General features: G+C 49.9%; 1 long non-coding RNA gene across 1 annotated transcript; it reads right to left on the bottom strand.

Moving 5' to 3' along the window:
- Positions 1 to 11,110: 11,110 nt before the first annotated feature.
- Positions 11,111 to 12,469, bottom strand: LOC140215239 (uncharacterized). Its single transcript, XR_011892183.1, has 3 exons — positions 12,047 to 12,469; positions 11,717 to 11,946; positions 11,111 to 11,456 (listed from the first exon to the last, which is right to left on the bottom strand). It is a non-coding gene; the product is annotated as an uncharacterized lncRNA (long non-coding RNA).
- Positions 12,470 to 22,142: the final 9,673 nt, after the last annotated feature.

A 22,142-nucleotide genomic window follows, 5' to 3' on the forward strand; every position in this document is an offset into this window, starting at 1 on the left:
TCTCTTATTTTCTTTTCGTGGGCTTTTCACCATCTCGTTGCGTTTACTCCTCTGCGCGAAGCTGTGCTCCCGTGAGTTGAAACAAGGGACCCGCGTGTCGTGGAATTTCTCGCTGCCAAGCCATCATAATTCGGCGGGCCTTGCTTTCCTTTCTCCGAGTGGCCAGGAGATGTGGGCGCCGGGTAGCACTGGGGGCGCACCTAATGCTTCGGGGCAAACGTTGAGTATCTGATGCGTCGTTGTTAAACACAGTACACGTTGCTCCTGCGAGTGGTTTCGTCACCACTCTAAAGCTGTATGGCTTCGGGCGATTTGAAGTGTAATGAGGTGTTCACAAGAACGGCGCTACTTGCCCCCTTCATTTTTCAGGACTCAACGTCCTCATTTTTCCCCCCGAATAGGAAGGTGCGCAGTGAAACTCGTTTGTGCGAATGGGAAGAACATATGTCATGGCGCGCCTTATCGTAAAGCGATTCCGGTGGTAAAACATGCGTTTGGGATTACAAGAGCAAAGACTGTTGTGGTGCTGTTGGCTGCCTATCTCAAAGTATTGCGTTACTGATGCTTTAGTTTACTACCTGTCTTAGGCAACGTGAAATACCTTGAGTGCCACTTGCTTACTACTTTAAGTTCGTATGCCGCAGAAAGGACCAATGTTATCACTTTGGTCGTATAGTAAGAAGCCAACAAGGACACCCAAGGACAGGGTAGGAGAAATCACTTGTGCATACTAATTGAAATAAAGAAATTACAAATTAATGTAATTGAAAGTGGGCGCAAAAACAACTTGCCGCAGGTGGGGAAGGGTCCCACGTTTGCGCATTACGCGTGCGATGCACTTACCAATTGAGCTGGCGCAGCGCCGTTTTCCCATCCACTTTCTGAGGTACTTATGTTTATCTGCAAGAATTGAACCTGGGAGTGTTAGCGAGCGCCACCACTCACGGCGTTAATGGCGAGGATCCACCGCATAAATAGGCGGTGATTAACAGTAATGGCTGCGAAAAAAGAGGTGTTCTGATGCATGGCTGCCATAGGAGCAGAGTGCCTTTACACTTCGAATGAGGTGCACATGTCTTATTTTTTTTTCCGTGTGTTTGCAGTTCGATGGTAAAAAGAGATGAGCTTGCATAACTTGTTTTCGGACTGCTCCACGTGGGTACTGTTTCTATTTTTTTTAACGCTTACACCAAATTGGATAGTTCCACCACCCACATTCCCCGATTTTTTTATTTTGTTTTAATGTGTGCGACGCAACGTATTGTTTTCTGAACTCTGTGACATTTACATCTATATTTCCCTCTGAAACACATGACTTAAAATAGGGGTTGAAACAGGCGCATGTCAACGTGGTGGAATAAAAGTCGCTCTGACGAAGGACATTCAGTGATTGCATTTCATTGCAGGCCCACGGAAGCCCACAGGCGGATTTCTCGAACGCGTCCGAATCTCGAGCGTAGAGTGCGGGGCGGGTTGGAAGCGGACTCTTTCCTGCGCATCGTGCTTCGGAATTCCGCTGGTGAAGCAACGCGGTCCATCATTGAATGCGCCGCCTTGCAGAGTGGGCAGGACAGCGGTGCTTCCGCGCAGCAGCAAGAAAAAATAAATAAATGAAGACGGACGCACGCGCGAATGCGTACTACTCCCACTGGAAAATGCACCCAGCGTAAACAGCGCGACGAATAACCTTACTAATGAAGTTAGAATACAGAGTTAATAGCTCCAGGATATACAGAGATATGGGCAATATCTAATGCAAGAAAATAGTTACTTGCCCAGATTAAACATTGCATGAACCGTAAAGCTTAGAGAATGTTGTGAGAATTACGAATATCTTGCGCGCAAAATTTTGTACGATATTTCGGAAATATCAATGTTATCTACAATTCATTTAGTAAACATGGCAAGAGAAATTTTAACATTTGTTTTCCACAGTTCATGCGGCATGTTTCAACTTTGCACTTTTCAGGTTTACGTGTATTGTATAAAGAATGGTTTTCTTGATGTCCCGCCAAACTATCTAATATATTGACACGTGTACTTATCTGGCGACCACGTTTCGCCACCTAACAAATGTAATCGCACAGCGCGGGACGCGCTTGCATGTATCCGAAGTTTCTGGAAAGTTATCGATGCTTCTACCCGGCTGTCTGTTGTCGCCGAACGTTGTGTTATCTGATTTCATCGTGTGACGCGAATGGTGTAGAACATTGTGGAAGGCGCGCGGGTCCGAACGATTAGTCTGGAACATTCGACGCCTGCTGTATAAAAGCCGACGCGCTTGCCTCGCTGATCAGATTTCCGACGATCGCCGACTGTGTTCGCCGCTTTCGTTGTGCTATAAGTGTAGCCTGTTTTGTGGGCACAGGTTCGCCCAATAAAATCTAGTTTTGCCTTTCACAGTATTGCTACTGTGTTCTTAACGTCACCACCACGTGACATCTGGTGGAGGTGCTAGTGCGTTCATGTACCCAACGCCCCCGCAAAGCCGCGATCCAAGCCCGAAGCCCGAGGACAAAACCAACATCGCCCAAGACCAGCGTGCTAGCCGCAGACTTCAAGGACTGCCCCCAGAGCACGGACTTCTACCTGAGTCGACAAAGAAGATCGTGGTCAAAACAACCCCAATGGCTGCCCCAGCGTCCCCCGTTATCCTACAACAACCTCGGGACCCACCAACCTTCCATGGAGCAGCGACTGAAGACCCGGAATCATGGCTGGAGACCTACGAACGCATCGCGACGTTCAACAACTGGGACTCCGACGACAAGCTGCGGCATGTCTACTTCGCTTTAGAAGACGCCGCCAGAACTTGGTTTGAGAACAGGGAATCGACCTTGACAACGTGGGACCTGTTCCGTAGCGGCTTCCTGCGCACCTTTACAAGCGTCGTGCGCAAGGAAAGGGCTGAAGCTATGCTGGACGCCCGAGTGCAGCTACCAAACGAGAACGTTACCATCTTTACGGAAGAAATGAGCCGCCTATTCCGCCACGCCGACCCGGAAATGTCCGAGGAAAAGAAAGTCCGGCTACTGATGCGTGGTGTAAAGGAGGAACTTTTCGCCGGTATGGTACGAAGCCCACCGAAGACCGTCGACGAGTTTCTTCGCGAGGCCACTAGCATCGAGAAGACACTCGAGATGCGCAACCGGCAATTCGACCGCCGCTCCAACTCTACAAACTATGCCGGCGTTCAATCGCTGGCCTCCGACGACCTGCGCGAGGCTATCAGGGCAGTCGTACGAGAGGAGCTCCAGAAGATCTTCCCGTCGTCACAGCCTCAAGTGGCCTCGATCGCTGACATCGTCAAAGATGAGGTTCAGCGGTCGCTTGGGGTTCCGGAGGTGCAACCTCAATTACCGCAACCCCAGCCAGAAGCGATGACCTACGCCGCCGTCGCACGCCGTCAAGGTCCTCCTCCGCGACCGCGACAGCGCCCTGTAACGCCGCAATTCCGTCGACCATCCCCGCAGCCAGCACGCCCACCCGTCGCCCAGCGCAGCTACCCGAGGAAGACAGACGTATGGCGCGCTCCTGACCACCGCCCGCTGTGCTACCACTGCGGAGAAGCGGGTCACGTCTACCGACGATGTCCATACCGGGAGATGGGACTGCGAGGTTTCGCCGTCAACGCTCCGCGCCCGCAGCAAGGGGAACGCCCTCGCGATATCGCTGACTACCTCGCGGCTACTCAGTGGAGCTCTCGACGACCGTCGCGTTCGCCATCACCAGGCCGCTACCTGTCGCCGCAGCGCCGACCATTCACTGGCCCAGCCTGGGGCCGGTCAGCAAGCCCATATCCGGAAAACTAAAAGCAGCAACCGATGGAGGTGCGGTTGCTGTCCGTCGAACTGACGAAGACCCTCCGCCGCCGACGAAGACGCCGAAGAAACTACCTCGACAACATAACGACACGCCGCCGTCCCGACGAAGTCTGGAAAGAAAGAATGCGACGACGAAAGACTACCTGACGACGTTACATACCAGCCACAGGTCAACGCGACGCAGCCGTGATCCGACGCCAAGACCTAACTGCAACGCCAGACAAAGAACCACCGACCTCGAGGTGCTTCTGGACGGCCACGCAGTTACCGCCTTAGTGGACACAGGGGCTGATTACTCCGTAATGAGTGGACACATCGCCGCCCAGTTGAAGAAAGTTAAGACCGCATGGGAAGGCCCTCAAATTCGGACCGCTGGAGGACACCTCATCACGCCGACTGGAATCTGCACGGCAAGAATAACGATTCATGACCGGACTTATCCTGCCACCTTCGTTATCCTGCAACAGTGTTCACGAGACGTCATTCTCGGCATGGACTTCCTGAACCAACACGGCGCAATCATCGACCTGAAGTCGCAGTCAGTAACGCTGTCGGAAGATCAAGCGATACCGTCGGAGAGCCCTCGTAGTCACCACGCCTTGAGTGTGCTCGAAGATCAAGTGAGCATCCCGCCTCGCTGCAGCATCGTTATTTCGGTCGGCACCGAAACACCCGCTGACGTAGAAGGCGTCATCGAAGGCGACCAACATCTACTGCTCGACCGTGAAATTTGCGTCGCAAGAGGGATCGCTCGACTCCACGGAGGAAACACGAAAGTGTTGCTGACAAACTTCAGCAAGGAGTTCAAGCACATCAACAAGGGCACGACAATCGCATACATCGAGGAAATTCAGGAAACCAGCGATGCCTTTGTCCTCTCGGATTCTGTTGCATCTACCCCGACGACCGTAGTTCCCGAGCCAGACTTCGACATAAGTCCAAGTCTCCCTGTGATTAAGCAGCAACAGCTCAGAAGTCTGCTTCGACGATACAAAGACTGCTTTTCGACGTCATCGAGGATTCGACAAACACCAGTCGCAAAGCATCGCATAATAACCGAAGAGTGCGCTCGACCACTACGCCAGAGCCCTTACCGAGTTTCGACGCGAGAACGCGAAGCTATAAGACAAGTCGACGAAATGCTGCGCGACGACATCATCCAGCCGTCGAAAAGCCCGTGGGCCTCTCCTGTAGTCCTGGTAAAGAAAAAGGACGGAACCCTACGCTTCTGCGTCGATTATCGTCGACTGAACAAGATCACGAAGAAGGATGTGTACCCCCTTCCACGGATAGACGACGCATTGGATCGGCTCTGCAACGCTAAATACTTCTCGTCGATGGACCTCAAGTCTGGCTACTGGCAAATAGAAGTCGACGAGAGAGATCGCGAAAAGACTGCCTTCATCACGCCAGACGGCCTCTACGAGTTCAAGGTCATGCCATTCGGACTGTGCTCGGCGCCTGCAACGTTTCAGCGCGTCATGGACACGGTGTTAGCCGGACTGAAGTGGCAGACGTGCCTTGTTTACCTGGATGACGTCGTTGTCTTCGCCGGAAATTTCGACGATCACCTTAGGCGGCTCTCGACAGTGTTGGAAGCCATCAAGTTATCAGGGCTCACTCTGAAGCCGGAAAAGTGCCGTTTCGCTTACGATGAGCTTTTGTTCCTAGGCCACGTGATCAGCAAATCAGGAGTACGCCCCGACCCACAGAAGACAGCTGCCATCGCAAACTTCCCGCAGCCAACCGACAAGAAGGCAGTGCGCAGATTCCTTGGCATGTGTGCCTACTATAGGCGCTTTGTCAAGGACTTTTCACGCATCGCTGAGCCGCTGACAAAGCTAACTAAATGTGACGTCGAGTTCAAGTGGGAAACGCCGCAGGCCGGCGCATTTCAAGAACTCAAACGACGCATGCAGTCGCCGCCCGTACTTGCGCACTTCGACGAGCACGCCGATACCGAAATACACACTGACGCCAGTAGCCTAGGCCTCGGTGCCGTCCTAGTCCAGAGAAAAGATGGACATGAACACGTGATAGCTTACGCTAGCCGGTCGTTGTCAAAAGCAGAAGGCAATTATTCTACAACCGAAAAGGAATGCCTCGCCATCGTTTGGGCTACAGCGAAATTTCGCCCTTACCTCTATGGCAGGCCATTCAAAGTGGTCAGCGATCATCACGCGTTGTGTTGGCTAGCTAACTTAAAGGACCCTTCAGGACGGCTGGCGCGGTGGAGCCTCAGACTACAAGAATACGACATCACTGTAACATACAAGTCCGGAAGAAAACACTCAGATGCCGATTGCCTATCCCGCGCCCCCATTGACCCACCGCCGCAAGATGACGAGGATGACGACGCCTTCCTTGGCATAATAAGCGCGGAAGACTTCGCCGAACAACAACGAGGGGACTCGGAGCTAAAAGCCCTAGTCGAGTATTTGGAAGGGCACACCGACGTTGTCCCTAGAGCATTTAAGCGTGGATTATCTTCGTTCACGCTTCAAAACAACCTACTCGTGAAGAAGAACTTCTCACCAGTCCGCGCCAGCTACCTCCTTGTTGTACCGTCAGCGCTGCGTCCAGAGATACTGCACGCCCTACACGACGATCCAACCGCTGGGCACCTCGGATTCTCCCGTACGCTGTCGAGAATACAGGAAAGGTATTACTGGCCGCGTCTGACCGCCGACGTCGCCCGTTACGTCAAGACATGCCGAGATTGTCAACGACGCAAGACACCACCGACAAGGCCAGCTGGATTACTACAGCCGATCGAACCTCCTCGCCGACCATTCCAGCAGATTGGGATGGATTTGTTGGGGCCGTTTCCGATGTCAACATCCGGGAATAAGTGGATCGTCGTGGCGACGGACTATCTCACCCGCTTTGCTGAAACTAAAGCTCTACCAAAAGGCAGCGCAGCCGAAGTGGCGAAATTTTTCGTCGAAAACATCCTGCTGCGACATGGTGCCCCAGAAGTCCTCATCACCGACAGAGGAACGGCTTTTACAGCAGAGCTCACCCAAGCCATTCTGCAGTACAGCCAGACAAGCCACAGGAGGACAACTGCCTACCATCCGCAGACGAATGGTCTCACGGAGCGCCTGAACAAGACCCTCGCCGACATGCTAGCAATGTACGTCGACGTCGAACACAAGACGTGGGACGCGGTCCTGCCGTACGTAACCTTTGCGTACAACACGGCGGTGCAAGAAACAACACAGATCACGCCGTTCAAGCTGGTCTACGGCAGGAACCCGACGACGACGCTTGACGCCATGCTGCCGCACGTAACTGACGAAGAGAATGTTGACGTCGCTAGCTATCTCCAGCGCGCCGAAGAAGCCCGACAGCTCGCCCGCCTGCGAATCAAGAGCCAGCAGAGGACCGACAGCCGACACTACAACCTCCGACGACGCTTCGTCGAGTACCAGCCTGGTGACCGTGTTTGGGTCTGGACCCCGATACGCCGACGAGGACTCAGTGAGAAGCTACTCCGACGCTATTTCGGACCCTACAAGGTCATCCGACGTATTGGCGCTCTGGATTATGAGGTCGTGCCAGACGGCATTTCGCATTCACAGCGGCGCCGCGCACGATCTGAAGTGGTCCACGTGGTGCGCCTTAAACCCTTTTACGGACGCTGACGAACTTCGTCATTTTTGTTCTTTTCTTTGCTACGAGTGCTTTTGTTAATTAACTTCGTTTGTTTGCAGCATCGGGTCGATGCTTTTTAAGAGGGGGGTATTGACACGTGTACTTATCTGGCGACCACGTTTCGCCACCTAACAAATGTAATCGCACAGCGCGGGACGCGCTTGCATGTATCCGAAGTTTCTGGAAAGTTATCGATGCTTCTACCCGGCTGTCTGTTGTCGCCGAACGTTGTGTTATCTGATTTCATCGTGTGACGCGAATGGTGTAGAACATTGTGGAAGGCGCGCGGGTCCGAACGATTAGTCTGGAACATTCGACGCCTGCTGTATAAAAGCCGACGCGCTTGCCTCGCTGATCAGATTTCCGACGATCGCCGACTGTGTTCGCCGCTTTCGTTGTGCTATAAGTGTAGCCTGTTTTGTGGGCACAGGTTCGCCCAATAAAATCTAGTTTTGCCTTTCACAGTATTGCTACTGTGTTCTTAACGTCACCACCACGTGACAATATTGGTATGCCTAGATACGTCAGATTTGCAATGTTGAGCAAGCCTGTAGGGATACAATGATTTCACGCTGATAATGTTGAACTTATGAAACAATTGCGCAGTGGGCGAGTCAGGAGAAGCTTTTAACGCTACAGGAACGGCTCGTTTTTGTAGCCGAAGTCTATGTTTTCGTGCGTTGTCGTGGACCAGACTAGGGCACCATAGTTCATTATCGAGGAATATAAAGAATTATATAATAAGATATTTAGCTACATTGGAAAAGATTAACAGTGACGGCGCATAAAGCCAGTCGTACGAGAAAGTTTCTCGACAAGGTAATTAACCTGATCGTCCCATCACATGTTTCCTGAGAAGTAAATTCCTAACGTTTTAAAAGAACTTACAACTTCTACTTCAGTGTTAGCTATCATGAGCTAACACTACGTAGCATACGCAATACTGATTATTTATAGCATACACAATACTGACTGACATCGTAAAGTGCTCAGCGGTTGAAGCGCGATACTCAGGTAGCATGGCGGCCGGCGCTTTTTGCGCCACCGTTGATCACTGAGGAGGCCGAATGCAGTTACGATGCATCAAAAAGGTTTTCGCCATCATTCGACACAAAAGTGCATCATCTCAGTGTCACCAGCGCCCACCGGTGGCGCAGGAAAGTACCGGCCGCAATTTGTCCGAGTATCGCGTTTCAATCGCTGAACACTGCATGTACATGCTTTGAACCTGCTTTGCTTGTAAACATTTTAGAATCATGGCCCATATGTGCGCTCTAGATGCCTGCATAAGCGTATTAAAAATGTTCTATGTGATTACTAGATGTTAGGGTAGTATTATGGTTGTGTTTCGTGCGAAATGCGACTGCGCTGTTCTCGTGCATATCTGCGGACATAGTTAAAATAAGCACAAAGAATGCGAACAGAGGAAAGACGGGGAGGTCAATCGGATGCACGTCTGGTTTGCTACGCTACACAGGGGAAAAGGGGATGATATAAAGAGTAAAAATTGGATAGTGGGATAGTGTTAACACTTCGCGTACTCAATGTGATGTACAACCTTACTACAGACGTTCACTTATGCTATTAGACGTCAGGAATGGTAGCAGCGTTCGAAAGGCTTACTGCGTAAGTGACCGATGTGGCCACAGTCCTATAGTGCTTTCAGCCGCTAAAAGCGGTCCAGCCTACTTAACTCAGTCCGAAGAGATTATTATTATTATTATTTTATTATTATTATTATTATTATTATTATTATCATTTATATTGTCATTATATATTGTCATTAGACGAAACGCGCGGCAACTCGTGTATCGTTTGGGTGCGCGCCTTCTTCCTCCACCGGGCGCGTCGCGACGTCGAGTGAGCGCGGCGCGTGCGGACGCGTCCCAATGCGTACGTCTGGTTGGGGCCTAAGAGGCAGAAGTTCCGCCTCCCTCCTTCCCTCCGATGCACGGTGTCTGCGCTATTCTTCGAACGTGCGGGTTGTGGGGATTTGGGGGATTCGACGCGCCATTGCGCGGGCGTATTTCACCCACGTCTGCAATCCTTATGCCACGTCGTTCTCGCTCCGAACCAGTTTTAGTGGTGGCACTCCACTCGCGTTCGTTCGCGTTGAGGGCGGAGCTAGTGACGTCATGGAGCGGCCCCTGGTGGCTACTGCCGAGACGGTGCCGGCTCTCTTGCTCCTTGGGACTGCGCCCGGTACTATAGTGAACTAGAATACTCTCTAGTGGCGCGAGCGGCGAGGCGCAGGCGAGCCGTTTTCTAACAGACGCCATGAGATGGCGCCACCGCAACTTTTCATAGGCACAGGAATTCGCGTAGTTTTGAAAAGATCGTCTGTCATCTTGCGTTTTTCATCTCATTTACTAATAAGAATCGCTCATTTATTACTTCTTGCTGTTCTCCGCCTGTCAGTTACAGTGACTAGGCTTGTTAATTATTGAAACGCGTCCGAAAACCACGTACCTAAGCAAGGATACAACATTCCTACTGTCGCGTCGTCTGCTAAACTCCGACTTGCAGAGTGATTTTTTGGCGCAAAACACCATCGCAGAATGACAAGCGGTCAGCATGACATACAGAGCAAATTATTTGCGCGACCATTGCTGTGGTTTGAAGATCAAGACCCGAAAGCAATGCCATTTAGTGGGTGTACTCACAGCCATTTATTGTCCACACACTTTCAGAAGTAAACCGCTAAGCTAAATTTTATGCGGCATTTTGAGCTCATATATGGCTCAGAGAAGTCAATGGTCTTGTAAATATGATCGATTTACCGCTATGATGTGAGTTTTGGTGTTGTTTTTGATGTAGTAATAATTATAAAATTGATGTCACAGCTATGTACACATGAACACCATATGAAGCTTTTATTTACAACTGACTTCAGTGCAGAAATGATCAGAAAAAAATCTTGTTTGCAAAAATCCACAACTTCCCTGTCATTGCCTTGTTCAGCACCTACTCAATTTAAGGTGCTTTGACGCCTGCCGCTTGCTGTCGCTGGCTCGATTAATGCTCTTCGTGAAAAAATGCAGACGAGTAGTTAGGTAAAATGCAGTTATTTCTGCAGCTATGGTATGAGCGTGCTCAGGGCATCCAAGCTCAGTTTGCTGCTTTTGCTTAGCAAGGTCCAAAACATCAAGCACACTTTCAGAGTGCAGCTCTGAAAGGCTAAAGCAGCTTGTGAATGACTCTTCGAGGTCAGCCACAAATTTAAACAACTTGCTTGAAGGGTAAAGTAACCCACCATTGTCCTTTAAACGGACAAGCTCGGCCATGTTTAAATTGTCCGCTGCCTCCTTGGTGAGCAAAAGAAGGTTAAGACACCTTTCACAACCCGTTTTTAGAACGCATTTTCGCGCGACGTAACCAGCAATGTAAAAGGTTAGCCTGCAGTCGCTTGATGCCACAACAATGGAAGAATGGTCAGGCACAGCTTTTGTGAGCAGGGCGTCGGCTGCATCCAAGTTTCCGGCATCGAGAAATCTGTCAATGAGTTTCTCCCTCCCAGTGCAAGTGTCCTGCTCACCAGCATCTGCATTCAAGAGTGAACTTAAAACAGCAGGCTCGCAGTTTCCTCTTGACACAGAGTGTGCAAGATTGCTGAAGCTGAGATAGTTCACTGTAGCAATGAACTGCTGAGGTGTAGGATGAGTATTGCATCCCGATGACTGTCTGACGATGCCAAAAAGATGTTCCACGGGGTCTTGGCTCACCCTGCTTGTCATTACATACTTGAAACCAATGTGTTGAGTCAAGTACTTCAACAGCGACAAGGTACTGCATAGAGTTACACGCAGTCCAGTTACTGTGGACTGGCTTAGAAAGCCCCGCTGCCCATTTGTGTGGCGTTCCCACTCTGACAGAAACGACAGAAAAGAATTCAACTTGTCGGCCGATGCAGAGTTGAGACGCAGTGCTTCAGCTGGAAAGCGTGACGTCATGACTTGTATAACACCATGAATGATCCTGCAAGAGCAATGTTAATGTTCAATTTCAATCACACTTAGCTATTTAACTTATTTACGACACATAAATAATAAAGCGTTCAGTTAGTCATGTGGTCGTGCACCAGTTCACTATAGCACACTGTATTAAGTGAGACTTGTTGTCAGGCAAGCTAGTCCCAGTTTGATCTAGGCTGTGGTTGAAGGTTAGGTTGACAAAATAAGGCATTTTCTTTGTACCTGGAGTAGTGGAGTTATCATTCTATGATATGCAATACTTACTCAAAAAAGTGCACTGTCGCTGTTATGCTGCCGCACAGAGGCTCTAACTTGGCTTTTTGCAGCTGAAGCCCATGAATTACTTTTTCACTGAAGAGCTGGAACGCCAAGGAGACTCTCATTTTCTCGAAATTGTTAGGGTTCGTATGGCTGGATGTGATGCCATGCATGGCCTGCAGGGTAACATTGCTTCCATCCAGCTCCACAGCTTTTCGAATAGTTCGCATTGTCACCTGCAAGTAAGGCAAATCAGTAATTATTTACTGCCAGTTAGAATGACTGGAACAAAAATTACAGAAAACAGTTAAGCATGCCGCTTTGGCAAATACTTACTTGGCCCTTTGGTGTTTGGAAATCCAAGCACAACAGCCGGTTTCGAAGGCACTTTATGAGGTGAGGGAAGTCTGACATGAAGAAAAGTTGACGGTGCTCGTCTACAGGATGTGGTGCACTGCATTTAATGTGGTCCAAAGACGCCTTGATGCCCATTAATGTCCACATCCGTCGGTTCCAACTTGCTCCGTCTGATGTTACGAAGTCAACCTTCAGCCCTGCTTTTTCTGCCAAAATTATGGCTTCAATCATGATCTTCGTTAAGGTACTGCCGCAAATGTTCCCTCTTGTTGCAAATGCTGCAAGAATTTGGGTCCATTTTCCAACAAACGGTACGAAAACCAGAACCATTCCGTGATCGCATGGTGTGTGTTTGTCCTCAGTCGATGTAAACTTGCCGAGATCCACGAAACCATCTATGTGGCCAGCCGTTAATTGTCACAGAAAGATGCTGAGAGAGCTTCATCTCATCGACAATAATTCCACCGTGGCGTGCATATTCATCCATTGTGGCCGTCTTTTCACTGATGACTTTGAAGATCTTTGGGCAGAAACCAAACCCTGTTCTGTAGGATTTCAAATATTTGCGTAGAGTTGTTTTACTCGGGAGTGACAGTATCTTTTCCTTCCTCAGGTGCTCATAAAGCCTGGCACTCTTCATTTTCATTATGAGGCACTCCAGGACCCATTCGTTAGAATACTGCATGCCTTTTGTGCTTTTTCTTGAAACAGATTTAAACATGTGAAGTGTTGCTTCACGCTGCTTTGGAGGGAGACTTTCTATTCTAGAGGCAAATTCTTTCTCATTGATTTCTTTGTTTTTAGCTGCCATTGCTTTCAGTTGGCCCTTTAATGCAGTGGCGCTGGTCTTCAAACGTTTTGTCTTCTGCCTTTGAAGTTTTAGACGCTGAGCAAGAGCTCCTTTCTTGGACACACGGGCTTTTAAGCTCGACTTTCGGGTCAGCAATAACTTTCGATGCGACTTGCACTCTGGGCAGATAAGTCCTGTCGATGAAAAAAAAAACGCAACTGTTTAAATGCTGGAATAAAGAATACATACATACGAGACTAGTACATGAAAGTCTCTTAAAATTACTTACCAACGGACGGGACGTTTCCGGAGCACTTTATGCTGAAGACGCAGAGTCCGTTGCTGCATGTTGCTGCCTGAAGTTTCACCGTCAAGTTCGGTAACACCTGCCTATATTCATCATCCGTCATTGCTCCCTTGCAAACACAAGTTGCTTCGGCATCCTGCAGTACAGCTGCAGCGTCGCCAACAGAGGCAACTGTTTTTTCTGTGCACATCACTCCTTGGTAATAAATGTCAGCACAAACTTTGCCTCCGACAGGCTTGAAAACCACAGCTCGCTCATGCGTAATCACAAGCCTTGCTTGCATTTCCAAAGAAGACGTCGCAAAAATTAACCCGAAACGTTCGTCCTCGAAGCGGCACCAGCTCGTCGAAGGAGCGAGTCCACGGAGCGCCTGAAACGAGAAAGGCGAGGATTCTGTAGCAGCAGCTCTCCCGGCTCTTGATGTTCGTTGTCAGCGCTGTTCACGTCCTGACACGGCTTCTTGCTTCGTGGTGGAATTGTTTGACAAGCAGATCTTTTCCTTTCAGTCCTCTGTTTAGGGGTTTTAACAGAGAGGTAGGCTGGACACCCAGGCAGCAGCGTCGGAATGGCACCGGGAGCTAACGACGGCTTGCCTCTGGGTATACGCACTTCAACGCCGTCGATTACGTGAACGTAGTCGCGCAATATGAGGTGGGCTTCAAAATGGTGCTCACACACTGCTGATAGTTCCGTGAGGCTCTTGTCGTCCCTTCGCATGTTCCGCTCCCACTTCCCTCGCAACTCGTCGTCTCTTGGTGCGGCAAACAACGATGCTTTAGGCGCGCCCGGGTAGCCGGTGCGGCAGCCTGGCGCAAAACAGTGGGAATCAGTTCTTCTTTTCGCCATAACTTCGTTAAATTCCCTGACACTGATGCTACATAGTTCCTGCTCACTGCTATCCCTACTTAACAGCAAGATACGAACGCTAAAGTAAAATTAACTGCGTGACAGCGCGCGCGCGAAGCGAGCTAAATCACACACCGCATTGCCATGTGCTGCCAACGCGCGCGCCGGAGGCTAGGAAAAGGCGCAACAGCGCCCCTGGCGGCCGTCAGTGTCAACTCGCTTCAGCCGAGCTGGCCCCAGCAGCCACCGGTCGCGCCACTAGAAAGTATTCTAGTTCACTATACCCGGTACGTACATGCTTCCTCTCGTCCGCCTACACCTTTGTGACTAGGACTGAGCTCACGCACGGTGCCTTTGCCCGTGCGGGGAGCGCGTACCTCGTGTTGTTCCTATCCCGACGCTAAGCCGAAGAACCGGTGCCTAGTGCTCGCGCGAGGTCGTACCACGCCGAGCCGCACTCATCGGAGGCCCAAGCCGAAGGAGGTTGCCCGAGGTCTCGCGAGTTGGCCCATCGGTTATCGCGAGAGCATGTAGCATAGCCGCCGGGACTTTTCCTAGCGGCGCGTCCCAGCTTGAGCGTGTGCCATCGCAACGACGTGCTACAGGCGCCCCTAACTGTATTTTTCGCCCTTGGTGCGGGACCCCTTTGGTTCCCCGCCGTCCTGGGACCGGGCGTTCGTGCAGTGTTGGGTGCCGTTGGGGACAATAAACGGTTTCCGTCAACTTAGGGCAATACTGTGTTCTTGCGTGCGTCGCTCGGTAGCCCCTTGTGGCCTGAGCTCGCGCGCAGCGGCGTTAAGGCTGATGGCTGACGCGGCCCTGTGGCTCGCTAAGCTCGAAACCGCGGTGGTCGGTACTCCTGTGAGACCCGAAGACCCCACAGGGTACATACTCAGTTATGGCTTTTGCATCCGCTGGACGGGCGCTATGACTACGTGTCTTCTATCCTGGGACGCGATCGGAGATATTTTGTTCGATACGCGTTCTGTTCGGTTGCTGCAACGTCACTAAGTGGCGCGGAGAGAGCAGCCAATCAGGAAGCGGTGACCTCCCCGGAAGTTTACTTCCGTCGTTTGTCGTCTGCTTGCAGACAGTATACTACAAAACGAAATGTTTCTCGTCTTCCAAATGAATGAAATCTTTATCGAAAAAAATGTATTTTTTCTTCTCAAGCCCAAACACGTTTTCAAATAGTAGTAACTACTGAAATTTATAACTAATAGTTTCTTTGCGTCGTCCTTAGGTGGTGTCGCGCACAGTGAGAAGAAAAGAGAAAAAGAAACAACGGGAAGAGTGGCGCACTTTTCAAGAGGCAGTGACAACATTCCAGTGGCTCGCTGGCACCGATGAAGGGGTCGATTTCACTGTACAACCAACGAATTATTTGTTTCGAGAAACAAAAACGACGTCGGAATTCACTTTCTGCCATTTCTTCAAACATGTTTCGCACCGCCACCCGCTCTCCTCCTTCCTCTAGAAACGCCAGCGCAACAACCTAGGTTCCCAACGGAAGCGCCATTTTCTCGAATTAAACTATGGATTGGATCCAAACGTGCCATGCCGCAGCCGCCGATTGGGTCCAATCCAATCCACCAGACGTGCCATACGAAGCCGTATGATCGCTCCAAACTTCCCAGCTCACGTCGGGTTCGGCGCCTAGCAGACGAAATGCTCGGTGGGAGGATGATTGACAGGAGCGTGTCGTCATTTTGACGTCACCAAAAACGTGGCCGCGCCCCGCGGCTGGCGACGTCGGCGCGGAGTAGGCCAATCGCGCGCGCCGGTAACCGAACGAACGCGCCGAACAACCATCTCCGATCGCACCCTGGGCCGGTATTTTGTAGCGATGCCTTTTCCGATTCTATGCTTTTTCTGGCTTTTCGTGCTTGGCCAGTGGTCAGAGCGACGGCCTGCGCACATTATCAACGGGATCAGGCGGCCGTGTGTGGTGGATGATAAGAATAGCATAGAATAAGGCATAAGGCATCGCTACAAAATAGCGGCCTGTCCTCTTTTCAGCTTTCTTTTTCAGAGCTATTAGTTTTTCCTTCAGTGTGGGACAGTATTTGTCTGTTGCCAAGTATTCACCTTCAGAGTTGTCTTTTGGTTTGCGCTAAATTTTCTGGTCTGCAAAGCAAGACCAATTAACCGAACAAACAATAACAATTCTTCTACGGTTTGATGCGATCTGGAGAGGAACCCGTTGGACGTGCTACCTGAAACAGTGGCACAAAAAGAGTTGAATATTTTCTTCGCTTCCACATAGTCGCACGTAGGCATGCTACCTATTCCAAGGAGCACTAAATAAGACTTGATAAAAGCTACTTCGAGCCACAGGCGGCACAGCAATGTCTCATCACAGCGGTAAATTTTTGAGCTCCGACAGTTATAATCGCCCTATATGTACAGAAGCAACGCTGCAAGAAAACTTTATTTCCAATATTGAGCTAGGACACACACACTTATTCATATTTTCTTAGGCTCTTGAACTGTCGTCTTCAGAGACTGTATCCTTCCTTAAAGCTGCACTGAGCCACAACATAAGCAGTAAAGCCTAGCCGTGACTAAAAAAGATGGAAACCAGCGTGGTACCATACGTCCACAAAATTTCCCACAATTTGAAGAAAGTCGCAAATAGGTTTGGTGTGCCTGTTGTTTTCTCGAGCCACACAAGTTGACTGGACTGTGTCGGTGCGTAAACCGCGTTGACAAAAAGTGAGGATGCGAGCAAAACCGCACTAGAGTGTACGTGATATGTGTGACGGGTGTTGTATACGCGATTCCGCTGAAATGTGGGAAGTCCTACGTGGGCCAAACGGGCAGATGTGTCAATGACCGGGCACGGGAGCATGAATTGTCTATCATGAACGAAAGTAATGCGCACTTACCCGTGCATTGCATGGTTTGCTTGGCAGGTAGATGTTCAGCCACTACTGAGTGAGATTAAGATAATTGGCAGAAGTGGTGATACGTTAGCAAGATAACTTTTGGAGGCATATCACATAAAAGAGAGAGGCACGAGTTGCATTAGTGATACGTCTGTTATCCTGTTTGGCAACGAGATGCAGCTGTTAAAAACGTCGCTGTAATCGCTCTGACGACACTGGTGTACGCTTGCACATTTGTTGATTGTTCCTGTTCTGCTGTAAGAATAAAAGCAATTGAAGTTCAGCGCTCGACCTATCGTTTCCTACTTTTCTTCCGAAGTCTGTATTTTCCTGTTAACACAACAATGTATTAATTAAATACTAGTTGCGCGTCGTGAAAGTGTCCGACATCTTTTATTTCATGGATCTTCGAACGCAGGCGACCACTAGCCGGTGCTACTTTTCGTGAAGTTCAACGTATACTAAATATATGATATGACTAGGATTCAGCGATTTAGGTTTAAACCTAAATGGTACGCCGAATTTGTTTCTGCAATTCTGTTTTAATAGAAGTGGATCAATGAAAACCAGAGATCTAAGACGGTGATCGGCCCCTATAGCTTCGAGCCTACAAACGCTTGGCAAGGTCAACGTCACGCTTCACCCTACCACACAACCAATCTTTAATTGGTTTTTTTTATTTGCTTTCATTTTGCCTGTAGTTATGACGAAAACGAAGAGCAGGGAGGGTGTGCGCAGCAGGGTCGAAAGGAGCCCTAGTCTTGCAGTCTTCGTGCGGTGGCCATTGTGGGGGATGAATTGAGCAAGTTCAGTAATGGTAATGCAGGGCCAACTCGACCTTGAGATGTTTTTCTATGTTTATCGAAGCTCTGTACCCGCTTATTCTTACCAATAAATACTTATTTTACATGTGCCCGAACATATAATACACTTTCTTAATTCCTGCATAGTCTCATCGTCGTAGGGTGTAATTGTGCACTTGGCTTCTCGAAAGTTTTCTTTATGTGTATTGAATGCACCCTAGAGCATTGAAGAGGAGATTGTGCAGTTAAACAGAACGTTTCAGTGACAACAAGTTTAGCGAACCAGATATTCAATTGAAAAAAAGAACGGTAAGCTCGAAGCGAAAAATCATCTAGGTGCTATTACCTTGTCCATGTGCTTTTATAACGAGTGAGGGAGTGAGTTTTGCCGCGAGTTTTTGTTCTCGCTCGTTTCACCAAGTAATAGCTTAGTAACCATTTAGCAAATATCGCTTGATAATTTGGCTTCAGGTATGATATTGATATTTATTTATCTCTGGCGCTGGTGCGCAGTTCTTGCGCACTGCAATGCACAAGCTGAACTGAATAAAGTTCACTAGCTGTCTATTCAAAAAATTACACGTATCATATTTCTTGCAATGTTTGCGACAAGTCGGGTAGCCCGCTTCCAATTTCGTGAAGTTAACAACGTCCGCAGTCCCCATTGTAATGCTTCATGCGGCAACATGTCGCTGTAGTGGACAAGTAAGAACCATCGAGCAGTTTCTGTGCCTCTGTCCTCGTTGTAACGTTCATTGTCTCTCTCTTCGGAGAGGAGACGACGACGAAGTTCTTGCGTTTGGTTGATGGTTTCTTTTGATGCTGAAGTTTTCTTCTAATTTTTTGCTTCATCGTGCATCAGCAACACCCAGTGATGCTTATACTGGACCTCAAGACTCCTGCTTTGCTGGGAGACCCTTCCTGCAAAGCTTGCGTGGAGGAGGTGGTGGTAGACCGGTCTGGCGGCAGGGACAGGCCTTCCGCTGAAAGGAGGCGCCTCAGCTCTTCAGTGGCATGAGAAGCTGGTGCTTCCGAGTATGATGCAAGGTTGGATGGCTCGGATACGTTCATACCTGCTAAGCGTCGGCGTTCAAGACGGAAGTCCTCGACATCATCCTCAAGTGAAGCGACCATGCTATACAACATCATCGTGACTATGACAGTAGCTTTCGTGCCTGTCGACGTCCTGGTAAGATTGAATGATATCTCCAAACAGAAACTTCATGACTTTTTCTTCAAACTGGGTCCTGGTCTTATTCAAAAGGTTTGAGTGAATCAATCGAAAAAATATCAATGCCGTAGACACAACAGATGAGGAGACAGTGCAAACTCTACTTGGCCTGTTTCAACTCTGTGGTGTCAACACGCGGGCTTATATACCGCAGGGCGCGAATGTAACAGCTAGTGTCATATCCAATTTTGACCTAGAACTTCAAGACAACGTTTTGAAAAGCGTGATCGTTTGCACACCACCATGAAAAATCATCAGTGCTCGAAGGCTCGGCTCGTCCAAGTGTGTGAAGATACTCTTTGACTGTGAAAAGCTACCTAGCCGTATAAAGGCTGGACTGGTGCGATACCCAGTGCCACAAATGTCTAAATATAGGTAATATACAGGGTTACTGCAAAAGTGTTGTAGCCTGTGTGAAATGTGACAAAAATCACGACGTAAATTCTTGCGACAGTCCCACATCTCGCTGAACTCACGCGGGAAGGAGAGACAAAAACAAGCGCTCGTCTTTGTCTTTTCTTCCCGAGTGAGTTGTCTTTTTGTTTGCGCTAATTTTCTTCGTCAGCAAAGCGTTGAACCGGCCGTTCTCGAGACAGTTTTAGGGAACGAAGATCCTTGTACCTTGGCCATGCGCGTCACTGCCGCAGAAGGCGAAGAGGACATTACTATGTACAGTATTCAAGTCGATAGTACTCCTGACAGGCTTGCGAATGCCTTTGTGAGTTGGCCATCTCAAGGCATGCGCGATGGTGCACAGCGGCCCTCGCAAGGCAGCCAAGCACAGCCAGTCAAGCACATGAACAGGCCTGATCCACCAAGGCTCATGCAACCTCGAAATCGCGAGGTCAAACTTGCGGCATGTCGTGTGCGCCACCGACTGCGCGCGGACCTCGATTGTTCTGCTCATGTAGCGTACCTGAACTGCCACAGAGGTGTCCGCCTTTTCGGTGTCTGTGAAAAGACGGCGCGCACGGTTCGTCTGCAGTGCCACTCTCAACCTCGACCCACGGAGAGATTCATTGGTCCCCTTCGCCTTCACAAAGACTCGACTCGGACTGGCTGACCAAAGCACAGAACTGACACTCCTATGAAAGCCGCCCCGTGACCACCCGGCGCGTCAGTTCCCACTAGAGTTGGTTCCACGACGCAGTGGCCGCCTACCCAGCGCTCCAAAAGGATCGCTCTTCACTACGTGGCTTCCTCACTATAGAGACGGCAAAGCCCTAAGCGAGCCGTTACCGCCTGGCTGATGACCACGAAGCCGCACCTCCGCACGCTCCCCACACTTGAGCCAAGAGTGTATTGAGAGAGATCAGAGAGGTGGTTCGGAGAGGCATCTCGGCAGTAGCGCCGCGGCCATTGGTCACCTCCGTTCGAAGATTCACGCAAGAAAATTTCACTGCTTACGATACTTCCCAATGCGAATTTTGAGCGCAGCTGTTCAGGTGTTTTGAATTCGCAATGAACATGCCGATGAAGCTGCTCGATCAGCTCATGAAGAAGGCGTGCAGGAACCAATCCCGCCGTCAAGAACAAATACAGCAGCGAAACTTCGAGTGCTTGCATATGATGCCTTACAATCGTTGTGGAACACAGAATTTCCAGCACACAAGTCTACATGGACTGGACCCCGGTCTGCAACTTCGTCCTCCACCTGATCTATCCCGACCCGAGACAATGGTACTTTGCCGATTTTGGTTTGGTGTCACATTTACGAAGTCCTCTGCTTTCCGCATCGGATTGGTGGATAGTGCTGCGTGTGACCACTGCGGCGACGAGGAATCTATCAAACACGTTCTTTGTCATTGTCCCCGATAGAGGTTCCTCCCCCGTTTTTGATTATGGGACCTCCTAGAGTTACTTCTTTGTACAAAATTTCAATCGCATCAATAAACTGAAACTGAAATAGAAAAAGCGCACACAGGCTATTACTAGCGACTGCCCTGGCGCGTCTTGACGCTTTCTGAGCAGACAGTCCTGGAACGCCCACCTATACAGTCGTCACACCACAAGAAGGCACTCTTGAAAGTTTTACGTTCAAGTGGCCTATTGGATACGCTGTAGTTCTCATGGACGTTCACGACCTTCCCTATCCTTTCTTTCCCTTTTTTTTCCGTGTCATTGCTATTTTCGCTCCGCCTGTTGTTTCCGTCTTTAATTTCCCCTTACCCTTCCAGCAGTGCAGCGTAGCAAACCAGAGTCTTATCCGGTTAACCTCCCTGCCTTTCCCGTGCTTTTTATTCCTCTCGCGAAGAATTTGATTCTCAATGACAGGGTACTCTATGCGGCGGCGTTGTGCCTTGCTCAGGCAGCTTGCTTAGCATTAGCGGCAGATGACGCATTTCTACCGGTTGCATCGCTCATTGTTCAGAAAGAAGGCGTGAACACGGGAACGCGTGGCTTGCGCGAGGCGCATTCTTTAACGGCGGCGGCTCCGCAGGCGAAGTAGCGCATGCGCAGTGAGTCCGAAGCCCACGCCAGTGCTTTATGTCCGCGCTGGAAACACTCCACTTTCCTCCTCGCCCTTTCGCCCATAGCCTTATTGCTTTCCACCTCATAGTTCAGCTGCACCCTCCACTCGGCTTTTCTCTTCGCGCCTCCTCGCTCTCGCCACTTTTAATGCGATATAAATTATATGGACACTAGAGGCACGTTTCTGCTACCGGCGTCGCCATCACCGTGATGGTCTGCATAAAGTACGGGGACAATAACACCGCCGCCGTGCGCTCTACGCTGTATATGCGAGTGAAAGCGTGCGAGGGGAGCTAAAGATCGCGGCTCAATCTCGCCCGCGCGAAAGGGAGGAAAGCGAGGAAAAGGCATGCCGTCTTCCGTCGCGCACGAGGCACCGGCGGTAGGGGAGGCAGGCGCGGCGGCGTCTACTCCGGTGGCAATGGCGTATGTGGCGGCTGCTCGCAGTCACGCGTACGTATCTTGAGAATGATCTGCGTTGGAGGCAGAGTCTTGGTGCGTCGACGGTTCGTAGCTTTGTACGTGCTGTGTGTTCTCGGCGCTCAGTTTGCGTTGAAGCGATAGACAGCATAAAGGTCACTTCGCTTGCTGCTGATGCCACGCTTCCTAACGCCAGCGCTTTCGCAGCGAGTGTCCGCGGTCATCCAGCGTGATATGTTCATGTTTGATGTGCTCACTGACACCATGCTTGTTAATTTAGTTAGCAAGCGAATGTTTACAAGTTGATACGGCTGATAA

This window comes from Dermacentor andersoni, chromosome 1 (assembly GCF_023375885.2).
Source record: "Dermacentor andersoni chromosome 1, qqDerAnde1_hic_scaffold, whole genome shotgun sequence".
NCBI lineage: Eukaryota > Metazoa > Arthropoda > Arachnida > Ixodida > Ixodidae > Dermacentor > Dermacentor andersoni.